Source organism: Mauremys mutica, unplaced genomic scaffold (genome assembly GCF_020497125.1).
Source record: "Mauremys mutica isolate MM-2020 ecotype Southern unplaced genomic scaffold, ASM2049712v1 Super-Scaffold_2380, whole genome shotgun sequence".
Lineage (NCBI taxonomy): Eukaryota > Metazoa > Chordata > Testudines > Geoemydidae > Mauremys > Mauremys mutica.
This window is the reverse complement of record NW_025423354.1, coordinates 12855-27153: the sequence shown is the minus strand read 5'-3', so window position 1 is coordinate 27153 and position 14299 is coordinate 12855. Positions and strand designations below refer to the sequence as shown.

At 45.7% G+C, this 14299-nt stretch overlaps 1 pseudogene; it reads left to right on the top strand.

Annotated features, from left to right (window-relative positions):
• LOC123361467 overlaps positions 1-13193 on the top strand; it is a 37465-nt pseudogene extending 24272 nt beyond the window's left edge.
• The last annotated feature ends 1106 nt before the right edge of the window (positions 13194-14299 follow it).

Below are 14299 nucleotides of genomic sequence, written 5' to 3'. Positions count from 1 at the left end.
AAGATGGTCCGCTGTCCCTCACTCCATGCCCCCTCCCCACCCCACTATCAGTCAGGCATGGGTCGCCTCTGGTCCGCTGATTAGGGGGATAATCTGGGACCTGAGTTCAATTCTTTGCTTTGCCACAGATTTCCTGTGTGAACTTGGTCAAGTCATTTGGCCACTTAGCCTCTCTGTTCCTCATTTCCCCATCTGTAAAAGGAAATAACAATAATTCCGCACCTCACAGGGGTATTATGAGAATAACTATATTAGAAATTGTGAGGCAGTTAGATACTGTGGCAATGGGGGCAATATATGTATCTTAGCTAGATAAACTTACTCGCCTGTGTTTATTTGCAAGATTGGGCCCTTACACTTTAACGGCCAGGGACTGCATGTTTGTCTTTGCCTAGCACATCAGGAACCCAATACTAAGTACTACTATAATAAAAATATTTAATATTCATCTGTCATTGACATCTAATGTCAAAAGGTTTCCTAAACTATTCTATTGATTGAATCAAATGGAATGCGCTTGGGTCAAATTTACAGAAAGCAAATTGCTATAGTACTTACAACTATTTGGAGATATATATATATATTTTAGTCTAACTGGACTTGTTACCCATGCAACCACCAGAGGGCATAGCACAACTTGCAGAGCTAATGGTAGGGCTAAGAATGGCAATAACTGTGTGTGAGTACTGCATCATTTAATTGCAGTCATTGTTCATTATTGAGGGTTTGGGACTCTTTATTCCTTATCTCATTCAGAATGTTATCCCTTTAATAACTACATGACATTCTTCTTTAGCTATTTACTGAGCTGCCAGATGTGTGCCTAAACTGAACACAATGGACTGAAATAAAGGATGGAAGCTATGTTATTTTAAATACCAGTGATTTGGTTGCAGAAATATTGATCAGATTAAATGGAGGATCACATTAAACAGTGAATGAATTTTAGTGCAAGTGGTTGTATTAAACTGCTCAGTTGATCTTGTGTCTTTTTTTTCTAATGTTCTTATCTGATCAGCTGCACTTAATTTGTGGTCATATAGAATTACAGCAACAACAATGTATTTTTAAGAAATCCTTAGGACCAAAAACTTGCTTCTGTTTTTTTTGTTTTGTGTTTGTGTTTTTTTAGGAGAAGCAACACAGACCAATTAATAAACAAAAAATCTCTCCCAGAAAACCCAACAAACTCTGATGCAATACCTGACCTGAATTCTTTTGGACAGACATGAAATGAAGTACAGTTTTCCCTTATCTCTTATTTGCTGTAGTCTTCTATCTCAGCCTCCATGATCTCTTTGCATGTGCATGGTAATCTGTCTAGATCCCAATCCAACTTTCACTGAAGCCAAAGGAAAACTCCTGAAGTCAGGAATCTTGTTTTCTTATCTGTCGCTAGGGTCTTGTCTACATAGTGTATTTGTCCATGCCAGTGGGGTGTGAATTCTAGTTTGCACTAGCATGTTGCGCACTCACTAGCTCTTGCGGACCCTGCTGGAGCACACAAGAAGTTCCCTAGTGCACGTTAACATAGTAATGTTTGGGACTATGGCAATGTGCACTACGAATTTTTAGTGCACATCTGCGGAATCCACATGGCCCAGTTAGTGCACAGCATGTGAGTGCCGACCAGAACTCACACCTGTGCTCACTAAGGCACTGTGTAGACAAGTCTTAAAATGCCATTCTCAGCATTGGCACTATATAGTAATTTAGAAAATGTATACTGATACTATAACACCTTTCATCAGAGGGCCTCTAAACTCTTTAGAAAAGATGAGTGCACTAAGTTTTGCAACTAGGAAAATAATACACAGCAATTAGCTTGACAAAGTAATGGTCTACATGCAGCATACTTTTTTCTTTAAAGGGTTCTTTATAGGATGGATCCTGTGAGGTACTGAATGCTCCAGCCCTGATCCAGCAAAGCTCTTAAACATGAGCTTAACTTTAAGCACCTGAGTAGTCCCTTTGCCTTAGGTGTCTTTTTGGGTGAAAGGCACTATATAAGATTATCGTCACATTGTTTTAGGCATGCAAATTAGCCAGAGAATGCATTTTGCTGCAAATCAGTATCTCTTATAAGAAATCTCTGTTTCATCTTCCTTTCAAAGTTCCATATGGTTATGGGACATGTGGGCTCCCAATTAAATATCTGACAAATTCCTGTAAGAATGGCATTTGATTTTAATACAGCATGAAAGTCTGAGATGATATTGACTAACCCATTTATGACTCTATTTTGCTCCACAGCATGTGAGTTCACTTATTTCTCACTTGAGAATATATTGTTGCTTGTGTAGGATTCGGAAGCCCACCATCAGAAAGAGAAGTGTCTTTATATGCTAGAAATGAGCCCAAGCCACAAACTTCAGACCTGAGCTTTTCTGGAATTCAAGTGTTTAGATCTGGAGCTATGGATCAACCCAATATAGTGCAAGGGACAAGTCAGTTTGTCTCCAGATTTTTTAATGTTCAGATCAAGGCACAAATCTTGGCCCCATTGAAATCCATGATAAAATTCCCATGAACTTCAATGGGGCCCAAATTTCCCCTCAGAACTGTGCAGATCCTGGGCTTAGGGTCAGGCTCATCTCTGTTAAAAACAGATAATTAAACTTCTTGGGCCAGATCTTCAGCTAATATAAACTGATGTAGCTCCATGGTCTTCAATACAGGTACATCAACTTTCACCAGCTGAGAATCTGTCCCCTTTGAAGGAGATGTTCAAAAGTGCCCAACAGATTTAGGAGCACAAGTCCCATTGGCTTTTTAGCAGGACTTGTGCTCATAAGCCCCTTAGGCACTTTGAAACTATCCCTTATTATTCTGGCGGGGGTCACAATTTTCAGAAAAACTCTTCTTAATTTCGTAAGTGCTGCCTTGTGTGGCGATGTGAGATACTGCGACAGATCATCCCACTTATGTGATACTCCTGTCTCATCACATAACACGGTACAATGTGATTGATGCTGCCTGTCATGATGTATCACACTGAAAGGTGAGAAATAAATGTAGGGTTGTGGTTTTAGGGTAGGGGTCGGCAACCTTTCAGAAGTGGTGTGCCGAGACTTCATTTATTCACTCTAATTTAAGGTTTTGTATGCCGGTCATACATTTTAACCTTTTTAGAAGGTCTCTTTCTATAAGTCTATAGTAGATAACTAAACTATTGTTGTATGTAAAGAAAATAAGGTTTCAAAATGTATAAGAAGCGTCATTTAAAATTAAATTAAAATGCAGAGCCCCCTGGACCAGTGGCCAAGACCTGGGCAGTGTGAGTGCCACTAAAATCAGCTCATGTACTGCCTTCGGCACACATGCCATAGGTTGCCTACCCCTGTTTTAGGGGCTTCACTGTTTACATAAAAACAGTCAATGGATTATTCACAGTAGGGATATGTTGTTTGTGGTAAACATTTTAACTGGGTTTGATTTTGCTGGGTTTTTTTTTTTTATTAGTTATGGCCCATAACTTTCAGCTTGCTTTCCTCTTTCATCCACTGGTGACAAGATGATGTGACAGGTATTCTGAGCATCTTTCTGAGCTCCAGAGATCGCATGTGTGGGTATTTTTATTCACTCATCCATCCTCTGTCATGAAGGCAGCAAAGAAGAACTGAAAATAACTCCTACAGCATCCATCTGTGCTGCCCCCAAATGTACCTTAAAGGCATTCCCTTCATCCCAGAGCTTTATATGCTACCCCCTTCTAGCGTAGGAGCTAAGGCCCACCTCTTGTAGTGCAATGAGTTGTTACAAGACCACCAAATTGGCCCAACTTCCAGTTTTCACCATACAAATGCTTTGCATTTCTATAGTGCTTTCCATCTGAGCATCTCAAAGTACATTATAAACATAACTTCACAACCACCCCTCTGAGCTACTTAACTATAATCTACATTTTACAGATGAGGTATGTGAAAGAGGTTAAAATGGTATGCCCAAGGTTCAACTTTTTTTGCAGAACAAGATTAGAACCTGAGCCCCCGACTATCAGTCCTGTAACTTAACTTCAAGACTTGCCTTTGGCTAGGACAGTAAAAAAAAAATATTTTTCAAGTTTTCTTGTTTTTTAAAGTATTTATTCATTTTATTTCCTCCCTCCCTCCCCCGAGGAGAGGCGGTGGGGCAGCATAAAGCATAAAATTAGAGAATGGATAAGTATATTTAAAATTGCAGATTGAGCTCCTGAGAGAGTCTCCCACTGTTCTTGCCAAAATAACATAGCAGCAGTTCTTCTATGCCAAAGGAATTAGCAACCCCACTCCTGAGGTGGTTTTGTCCCTCTAGCCAGTCTCCAGTGCTTCATTCCAGGAGAACCCTGGGTCTCAAAACAGTGCAGTTTCTGCATGATTCCTGCTCTTCTCTGCAATTCAAAATGATTCCTGTTTTGTAGTGTAGCAGAAAATTTCAGGTGTGGTAACTGCAAGTGCGCATTGCCAACAAAATGAAGTACAGCCCCTAGCTGCAAGCTAACTGATATCCATGGCTGCAGGCTACCTCCATAAGTGCTTAGTATTCTCTTAACTAGTGTCTAACAAACAATTGACAACCTCTTTCCCTCAACAGATTTGTGTTCTAGACGCTTCTAATGCTCCCCAAGATCATCCATTTGTCCAGAAGTCTGCAAGAGAAGTCTCTCTCATAAATAATGTGGACACTAAAATCCAGGTAGCAAGAAAAAGAGCCACTGTACTTTGGGACAGGAGCCTGGAAGATGTGATAGAAGATGACGATGATTTAACTGTGGATAACAATGAGACACATGAGGAGCATGATACGGCAAAAGAGATGCCGGAGGAGGAGGAGGAAAATAAAGTAATTATTGGAAAAGAAGATTATCTGGTATGTACCTGGAATGCTCAGTCAATACAATATAACTTTTGATGGGTAGGTGGTATCCTTAGTATAATGTATTTGTGGGGGACTGAAGCATGCTGCCTGTTGTGGAAAACTGAGTAAAAATGGCTTTTTAAGTTTGGTTGCACCCGTTACTGAAAGTCAGTGTAAATAGACCTCTTCTCAGTATACTGTATTTTACAGCATGGGCAAGCTGTGGACTTCAGTAATATTAAAAAATCCTTTATTGCCTATATTCTATGCATGCAAGATCTCTGGAAGCAAACTTTTTCTATGCTTCAGCATGCTCATCAGTTTAATGGCAGGTGGTAACTAATTTTATTTAAACATAGGCCAACACTGTAACTACCATTAAAAGACAAATGCCAAAGGAGAACAGCGATGGGACAATAGAAGGCACTCAGTCTAGTGAAAGTGTGAAGCATGGGTTGGATGTAGGAAGAAAACGCTGTTTTGAAAGTAAGCCTACCCAAGAGGAAGAGCCACCTACAACGAAAGATACCATTTCTACCACAGCCGAACAGGGAGCCTTCCGAAAAAATCTGATTCCAATGTCAGAACAAAAGCAAAAATTCGCAATTCGTAAACTTTATCATCTGAGGAGAAGAAAGTCAGCAAAATTAAATGCTAAATGAAAGTAACTGTTTGTTTTCATTTTCTTGTGTGTTGCCTCTAAATTCTTAAAATAAAAACTGCTTTTTAGATGTCTTGCTTCCCCTTTGCTATGTCTGCAAATACATTTGCTAATTCTGATGTAGTCAAGATATTTGTTAGCGTGGACTTTACCTACAACTGGCATGTTTTAACTGCTGTTTTTCTGCCCAGGCTTGCTCTTAACCTCGTTAAACCTTAGCTTTTTCCTGCCTAAGCTCTTTTGAAAACTGAAGTGTCAATGTGGTCTATGATCTATTCTGTCATACAGTATGTGGATGCTGTACCCACTTCTGTGCAAGGTGTTTCATTAGGTCAGTGTATAGAAATGTAAAAATCCATATATAGTATGTTAAAGCTGATAATGGTAAAACTGAAATTCATTTTGGGATCTAGTGTTTCTCATAAACATCTTTGCTGCCGGACACTGCATTAAGTAGGCATTCAACTCCTGTATGGCATATATCTACATAGCTGTTCAGTGTCTGCAGCTTTGAAATCTCCCTGCTCCCGTAGCCTGCTTGGACTCTGACTGTAAAGTATCATGTAGGTGCCTCCCCAGAAGCTAGGGGGGCTCAAATAACAGGTGTTAGCATCACCTCAGTGGGGATTGCAGATGGGAATATGTTGATTAGTAATATGTTGACCCAAACAAGAATCAAGGAAAGGAGGCAATGAGGCAGCCTAGAGGCTTTTCTCTCCTTCCCTCAAGTAAGAAGCTAAAGGCTTCCCCCAATTAACATGTGGAGATGGATTAGAGCTACCTAGTCTCTATCTGATAGTAAAATGGGAAGCAAAACATGGAGGTCCAGGTAGCCCAGCCCCCACCAGGGGATTGAGAAATAACAGCTGTTGAAGGGCACTCCCTTCAGAGCCATGTTGAACAAAGAAGGAGTGGTATAGCAAGTTCCATAGATCTAGCACAGGGGTCTCAAACTCAAATGACCCCGAGGGCCGCATGAGGACTAGTGCATTGGCCCGAGGGCCGCATCACTGACACGCCCCCTTGCTGCCCCTGGCCCCACCCCCAATCCACCCCTTCCATGAGGCCCCGCCCCTGCCCTGTCTCTTCTCCACCTCCTCCCCTAAGCGCGCGGCTCCCCGCTCCTCCCCCCTCCCTCCTGGAAAGTGCTAAGCGCCACCAACAGCTGTTTGGTGGCTTGGCGGTGGGGCACTTAGGCGGCGGGTCCCGGAACAGAAGGGGGCCCCCACCGCCGAAGACCGGGCTGCGCTTCGGCGGCGGCGGGTCCCTCTTTTCCCCACCCCGGCCCCGGCCGGTCCCGCTTCCCTCCCCACCCCCCGGCCCGGCCCGGCAGGTCTCGCTTCCCTTCCCCACCCCCGGCCCGGCGGGTCTCGCTTCCCTTCCCCCCCCCCCCCCCCCCGGCCGGCCCGGCCCCGGCGGGTCTCACTTCCCTCCCCCGGCCCGGCCCAGCAGGTCTCGCTTCCCTTCCCCCCCCCCCCCCCCCCCGGCCCGGCCCGGCCCCGGCGGGTCTCACTTCCCTCCCCCGGCCCGGCCCAGCAGGTCTCGCTTCCCTTCCCCCCACGGCCCCGGCGGGTCCCGCTTCCCACCCAGGCCCCGGCCCGGCCCCGGCGGCTCCCGCTTCCCGCCCCCCCTTACCCGAGCGTGTCTCCGGCGAGGCCTGAGCTCGTCCCGCTCAGAGCCGCGTGGTGAGGGGGCGGGGCTGTGAGCTCCACGCCGAGCGCAGCACTCAGCCCAGAGCTCCCAGCCCCGCCCCCTCCCCACGCGGCTCGGATCGGGGCGGGGCTCAGGCGCTCGGACGGAGACTCGGTGCTCTATGCGCCGAGGCTCCAGGAGAGGGCGGAGGTGGGAGCCTCCGCTTTTCTCTTGGGGGCCCCTGCGGAGCCCGGGGCCCGGGGCAATTTGCCCCCTTTGCCCCCCCCCTCTGGGCGGCCCTGCGGCCCGTGGGCCGCATGTTTGAGACCCCTGATCTAGCGCATAGCAGGTGAGCAAGCTGCTGATGCTGCTTTCTCTGACAAGAGAAGGAAGTGCTATGCCTGTCAAGACCTTCACAGGCATATGCCTGTCAAGACCTGCCTTGGTTAGGGCGAACCTTGGCTCTGCGTGGCACCATCTTATGAAGCAATCCATGTAAATGCCAAGAGGAGAGAAGGTGATGACAAAATTAAGTGAACATTAAACCCCTTGCCTATAGCAAGCTGTATCCGATAGCTGCTCTAATCTTGGTATTCATGCCTGATGAGTGTCTATAAATACTAATTTTAGCATTGCATTCTATCTGATTTTGTTGGTAGTAACTGGGCACCCTGTTTGGCAGTTTCAACAGAGGTCAAGGATGAATGGCATGTAATTTCAACCAATAGAAGGGACCTTCCAGGAAGGGGTAAGACATACTTAGGGTGACCAGATGACAAGAACAAAATATTGCGACACACGTGGGAGCAGCCCCAGGCTCACCCCCTCACACCCCATGGAGAAGGAGGATACAAAGCCTGAGGAAGCTGCGGGTCAGGGGTGCAGGGCCCTGGCTCCGGCTGCATCCCTGCCATGGGTTGGGGGCTCATGGCCCCCACTCCAGCCCTGCTGCAAGCCGCGGGTTGGGGGTGCATGGCCCCGGCCCCCGCCCGCAGCCCATCTGCGGGCACAGGGCCCTAGCTGCAGCCCCGCCGCTTACCTGGGGGATGGTTCCCACCCACTGGGAAGCACCTGGCCGGTTCCTCTGGCTCCTAAGGTCAGCGGCGGCCAGCGGGGTCTCCACTCCACATGCTGCGCCTGCCACAAGCACTGACTCCAGCTGCCATTGGCTGGACGCTGTGGGGCTGGGACTTACTTGGGGGCATGAGTAGCACGCAGCGCCTCAGGGGCAGTCAGGGGGGATCTGTGCCGTGTCCGCACCCGCAGCTCCATTGGCCACGATGGAGCCAACACTTGCGGTAGATGCAGTAGGCAAAGACCCCCCCCCGGCCACCCTGTGTCTAGGGGCAGCAGGGTCCTGCCGCCTGCCGTTTCCTGGGAGCTACCCCAAATAAGCACTGCTGGGACCCCAGGTGAGTGCTCACCAGGGTACTCCTCCAGCCCTGAGCCAAAATATCGGGACAAATGACGTCTTGACCGTACATCAGTCGGGACACGGGACAAAACAACTAAATATTGGGACAGTGTCAATTTTATCGGAACGTCTGGTCACCCTAGGCATACTGGCAAGGCACTGAACTACCATTACCCATGCTTTACCAAATATGCAAACTAAGACATTCTGTAGATAATTGGAGGTCCCTGTTTAGGATAAAAAACACAAAAGTCAAGAGTTCTGGACTGTCAAGATGTTCTATCAACTTTTTCTAGGAAAGAAGTGAGGAAAAAGTGGTTATTTTTATTAAACTAAAACATGACTGTAAAAAGCTCAAAGAGTACTTAATATATGATCAAGCAATGACATCCTTTCACTATTCATGTTGAAGTCCTTGTTTTGAACAAGACGCACCTTGCAATATTCTTGTCTTAGCTGAAACTGTTCCTGCTATTATCCTCTAAAAGAAAACAATTATGTTGGCTGTGTCATTTTATAGCAGTTTCAGAAGGAGCTATGCCAAATATCTGCACATCAAGGAATCACAGGATGCGGGGTTATTTCTGAAGAGGATTTAGGAGAGAGAAATACACGTCGACTTCATGTGTATCAATAGAAGAATTGACCCTCCCTCCCCCTGTTTGAACATGATTTTGGAGAAAAACATGATTCATTGTTCAGTTAGAGTTCATTCATTCTAGAAGGAACCCAGATTTCTTGACAATAGTATTAGCTTTGAAAGCTGAGAAGTCTCAGCAACTGCCTTCCACCAATTTACAATGTACAAAAGCTGATAAAGGAGCGAATTATTTTTTTTTCCTTTGCAAACAAAGCATTAAACAAGAATTCATGAGACAAATAGGCATATTCTTATGTACACATCATATGCATGGGAATGATTGAAACCTAAATGCAATGAGGAAAATATACCCTCTCAGCTTTGATTCTTACAGTGCAAACTGCAAATCAAGTCTGACAGATCAGACTTTCCATCCTATTCAGATTCTGCCACTCTCATTCATACTAATTAACACCTGGCTCTACAAGTAGTCTGACTTTCTAAAGATGTATTCACGTGGCATTGAACAGGATGCTACAAATGACCACCTAAATCCTGCCTCTTGTCTCTGAACCAAACTAGTGTTTTAGAAGAAGGGTTGGTTTTATTACTTCCAGGCAAAATTATAAAAATATGCTAAAGAAACACCTGCATGACACCAAACACACTCTGATTTCTAATCTGCCCTAACAGGCTATGATTAAAGCTGTAGCAGGTTATTTATCACAGATCCCAGTTAGCGTAGAAACGTCCCTAGAGGTTGTAATGAGCTGGACTCCTAAAGCAATTCCGCATACAATGCATTACCGCTGTGACTATTTGCTTCTAGTTCGTTAAGGGTAGCTGCTTCTCGTCTAAGCTACACCCTTTGGCCAAATGGAGGAATGGTCTTGTAGCCAAAGCACAATGAGGAGAGAGGGTCTGGATTCTATTCCAAACTCTGTCACAACTGTCGAATGTGCTGTAGTCATGAACCCTCTGTGTCTCAGTTTCCCCACCTATAAAATGAGAATAACAATATATATTTCCCTGCCTTATGAGATACTGTGAAACTTAATTTACTGATGTTTGTAAGGTGCTCTGAGGCCATGTCTATGCTACAGAGCCAGCGCTACGGTGGCATAGCTGCAGCACTGTACATCCATCAATGCAGTTAATTTAGCTAGATAAGTGAAAGAATCCTTCCATCAACCTAGCCGTGGTCTGTACTGGCAGTTCAGACAATCTACTACGGTGCTTGGTGCAACATTTTTCACAGCCTTGAGTGATGTAGCTAGGCTCATCTAATTTTTAGGTGTAGACCCGGCCTGAGCTTCCTACATGGCAGCTGGTATAGAAGTGCAAAGTAGCATTATTCCTGACATACTCCCTGCTGGACAAAGAGGGGAGCAGCCCAACAAGAAGGGAATCTAGAAGGCAGGACTGGATAGTTGGGTATCTGTTGTGGGTGGGCAATGATCATTCTTGTGAAGCCAGCTCCACCCAAAGGCAAGAGCCAAAGTAATGTGTATGTCACTGAGCGGGGTGTGTGTTTTGTGAACAACATTCTGAATAAAATGGTCTACATTAGCTACAACCCGTGTCTGGACTGTCTTTCATCTGCACACTAGAGACAAAAAATGTTTTTTTGGTAAAGGACATATTTCAGTAGCCGTTTCAGTAATAGAGCTGATAACATTTTCAATAAAAAGAGTCCGATTTTTTTAAAAGATTTTAAAATAATTTATAAAACACTTTTCTTCCTAAAAAGGCCAATTTTTTCCTACAAAAAAATTAATTGAAAAATGTTGACCAGCTCTAGTCCCTCTGAAATCAATGAGGTGACTCGAACAAAGAGAAAACCACTCAAGTAAAATTTTTATGGTTGGGTCCCATGAGACAAACTCTAAAGGTAAAAAGGAAACGCTTTCTAATTGCTTATATGCAAATATTTGCAGACCAATTTAGCTGTTATAAAAATACTAATCTGAGGTGCATATTTGAATTTGCACATAAAAAACCTGGCTTAATTTAAAAAAACACAAAGAACTGGGCAAATATTTTAAAATCAAATTATTTAGATATTTCACTTTTACAACTGGATACTGTTACTGGCACTATTTTGAATTCAAGTAATGTTTATACAATGTCACCTTCAGTCTATGGGGCTCTGATGAGCAAATGCTGTAAGACGGGGCCCTTAGATAAGATTAGTTCCTGCCCCAAACAGCACATAGTCCAGGGTCCCAGGCTACATATGTGCCTACTTTACTCACAAAGTAGCCTAATTGAACACAGTGGAGACACACACAAATAAAGTCTACTTACATGCTTAAGTATTGTCAGGAGCAGGGGCTAAGGGCCCTATTCTGTTTTCCATTTAATTCAATGGGAAAATTCCCAATGACTTCACTGGAAAGAGACTGAGCATCTCCTGGAAGGTGGTGATTGCTCTCAAATCCTGCTTATATCAGCATTTGCGAGGAAGCCAGTGGCACCTAGTAAATGGAGGCGTTGAATGAATAATACCAGAAGGAATGTTACTGTACATAGGGCCCCTTTTAAAGCAATGGCCTAAATACACACTTACATAAAAGGCCATTCTAGTCTCTTCAGAGATGAGTTGTTGGTTTTTTAAACTGTCTGAATATGTTTACTGTAGACACAAACCTCTGCCTGTGTAAAGGCCTCAGTACTCTGAATACCTCTCGACCTTCTGTGAATGCCTTCACCTGGCTCCAAAGAAATCATTAGTCAGTTCTGCTCTCCTGGTTTCTATAGGGAGTTATGTTTTTTTTATGTGGTGAATAATAATGAAAATTCTGAATAATGGCCCAAAACTGTTATACTGGAGTAACATGATATTGCTGCAAACCCGTTTAGAGGAAAAGCCCTGTATTGCCAGGCCCTCTGAACTGTGGATGTCATTACTTCTTCTTGGAAAATTAAGGAAGCTGAATTAACTAAAGGTGTGAATTTGAAGTGTAAGTACAATATTTATATTCCAACTGATGTATTTTATAAATATATAGTAAAAATGAGAAAGTACGCACTTTTTCAGTAATAGCACGAACCATGTATATATAGTTTTTTAGTTCTCATAATATTGTACTTTAAGATCTGATTAGGAAGTTTCCATTTCAGATATATTGTTCCCCTACTAGTCTCCCATGGTGCCTATTCCAGATTAATGCAGTCTTGTTGTAGTTATGTAGATGAAAATATAACTTTCTATTTCAGATTTTAAAGTTCATGAAGCAGGCGGAAATCAGACTTGTAGTTATGAAGACCATTCTAAAATGTTTCTTGCGGTTTCAGCAATTATTTTGTGTAGTAACAGGCATATATAAATCCCTCACTCCTTTGGTAAAATTCTACCTTGCACTGCGAACACGTGTATATATATCAACATCAAATGTGAAAGAGTATAACCGTTGAGAAGGTAGAAATCTTCAGAAATGGCCTAACTGTGCTCTAAGCCTATAAACTATTGAATGATAGAGGCTGGGAAGCTGAATTTACATTTCTTGGCGTCAGAACTAAGGCTGTTTTTGATTTCTTAGGTGTGATGGAAATGCTCTTGATGAAAGAGTGGTGATTTAGATAAAGATTGTACATGATCTTTAACTCTGGATTTCTAGTATTTTTAGTGTTTGTGTTACTTAGGAATTGATTTCCTCCACCTTAACTCCAGGCTTGCTGATTTTTTCTTCAGCAGCTGTAGCTACAGATTTTTGCTTTACATGTTCTACATCAATGTTACATGTGCGTCCATTATATGATGGGGAAGCTGTTAGCCACGGCTCTAGCTAAAGCTGCCTCAGGAATGTATAGGTGTAAATCCTCCTCGGGATCTCCCTAGAGAAGCAGGGCTCTGGCCCTAGGGGTGTATTGATGCCTGAGGCAGATCTCTCTCCTGGCAGGAGTTGTTCTGCGATCTGGCTCCTGCTCTGTGTACAGTTAGTGAGAGAGAATAAGAAACCTGTCACCCCCTTACAGCAAGAAAAGGGCCCTGGTCTTGACTTCTAGCCTCCTCCTCTCCGCAGCCTCCTACCCCGCAGGCCCCTGCCCTGGACATCGGCGCTGAATGACAATGGGCAAAGTGCTGTCCCGCTGGCGGAACCGGCACAGGCCAGCTTTTGTGGCCTGTGCTGGCCGGGTGCGAATGCGGACTGGAGCGGGATCTCGGCTTGAGCAGCCCCGGGAGGCAAGATCCCGGTCCATGCGCGGCGGTGATGTCCTGCCACTGAGCTGCCCGGGCTCAGCGGAACCCAGCAAAGTGTGCGAGGGGGCGACGCCTCTGCAGCAGCCGCCTTCTCGGCTGGGCCTGGAGCCGAGGGGGCGATCGAAGCTGGCCAACGAGACCCACCCCCGCCCAGGCGGGTTCAGCCCAAACCCAGCCACGTTCCCCTGGGCGGGATCGCTCAGTCCGCAGCAGCAGCGCCTGGGGAAAAGCCACTAGCCAAAGCCCCCAGCCAGCGCCCGGAGGCTGCACCTGCAGAGAGCGGGTTCAGAGCCAGGGGCGGCTCTAGACCCCAGCGCGCCAAGCAGGCGCGTGGGGCGGCCCTTTCCCGGGGGGGCGGCATTTGGCTCCGGTGGACCTGCCGCAGGCATGACTGCGGGAGCTCAACCGGAGCCGCGGGAAGAGGGGACCCGCCGCGGGACCGGGAAAGGGCGGCGCAGCGCACCGCGCTGCTTCGGGCAGCCTCATTTCTAGAGCCGCCCCTGGCTGCAGCTGCGGGGTTGTTTAAGGCGCTGCCGTGGATATGTCCAAGGGCGGCGGCGCTAGGAAGCCCTAAATCAAAGGGGGAAGTGGGGGGCGGACTCGATCTCTTCTGCCTGGGTGGAGCGCGGGTCCATTGCCGGTGACCTCTCCCCCGACCCCAGTGTTCTTTAATTCATGTGTCATGACCCCGGTTTGTTTCCCTTATTGCCCCATTGATCCTAGCCCGTTAGGTCAGATTCATCGGCGCTGCGGGGCTTCATCCTTCAGCCATTGTTAACTTGTTAGCTGTCTATTAAAAATAAAGCCCTGGGAGAAGGAGGTTCCCCCCCCCTGGCCCCTTCCCCTGCCGGCTCGGCCTCGGTTCTGTCTATGCAGAGGGTCAGGGGTCTGTAGCCCGGTTACAAACTACCTGCTCTGAGCCCCTGTATAGGCAAACCCTAAGTCAGAGCAACAAGAAACAAACAGGGCGCA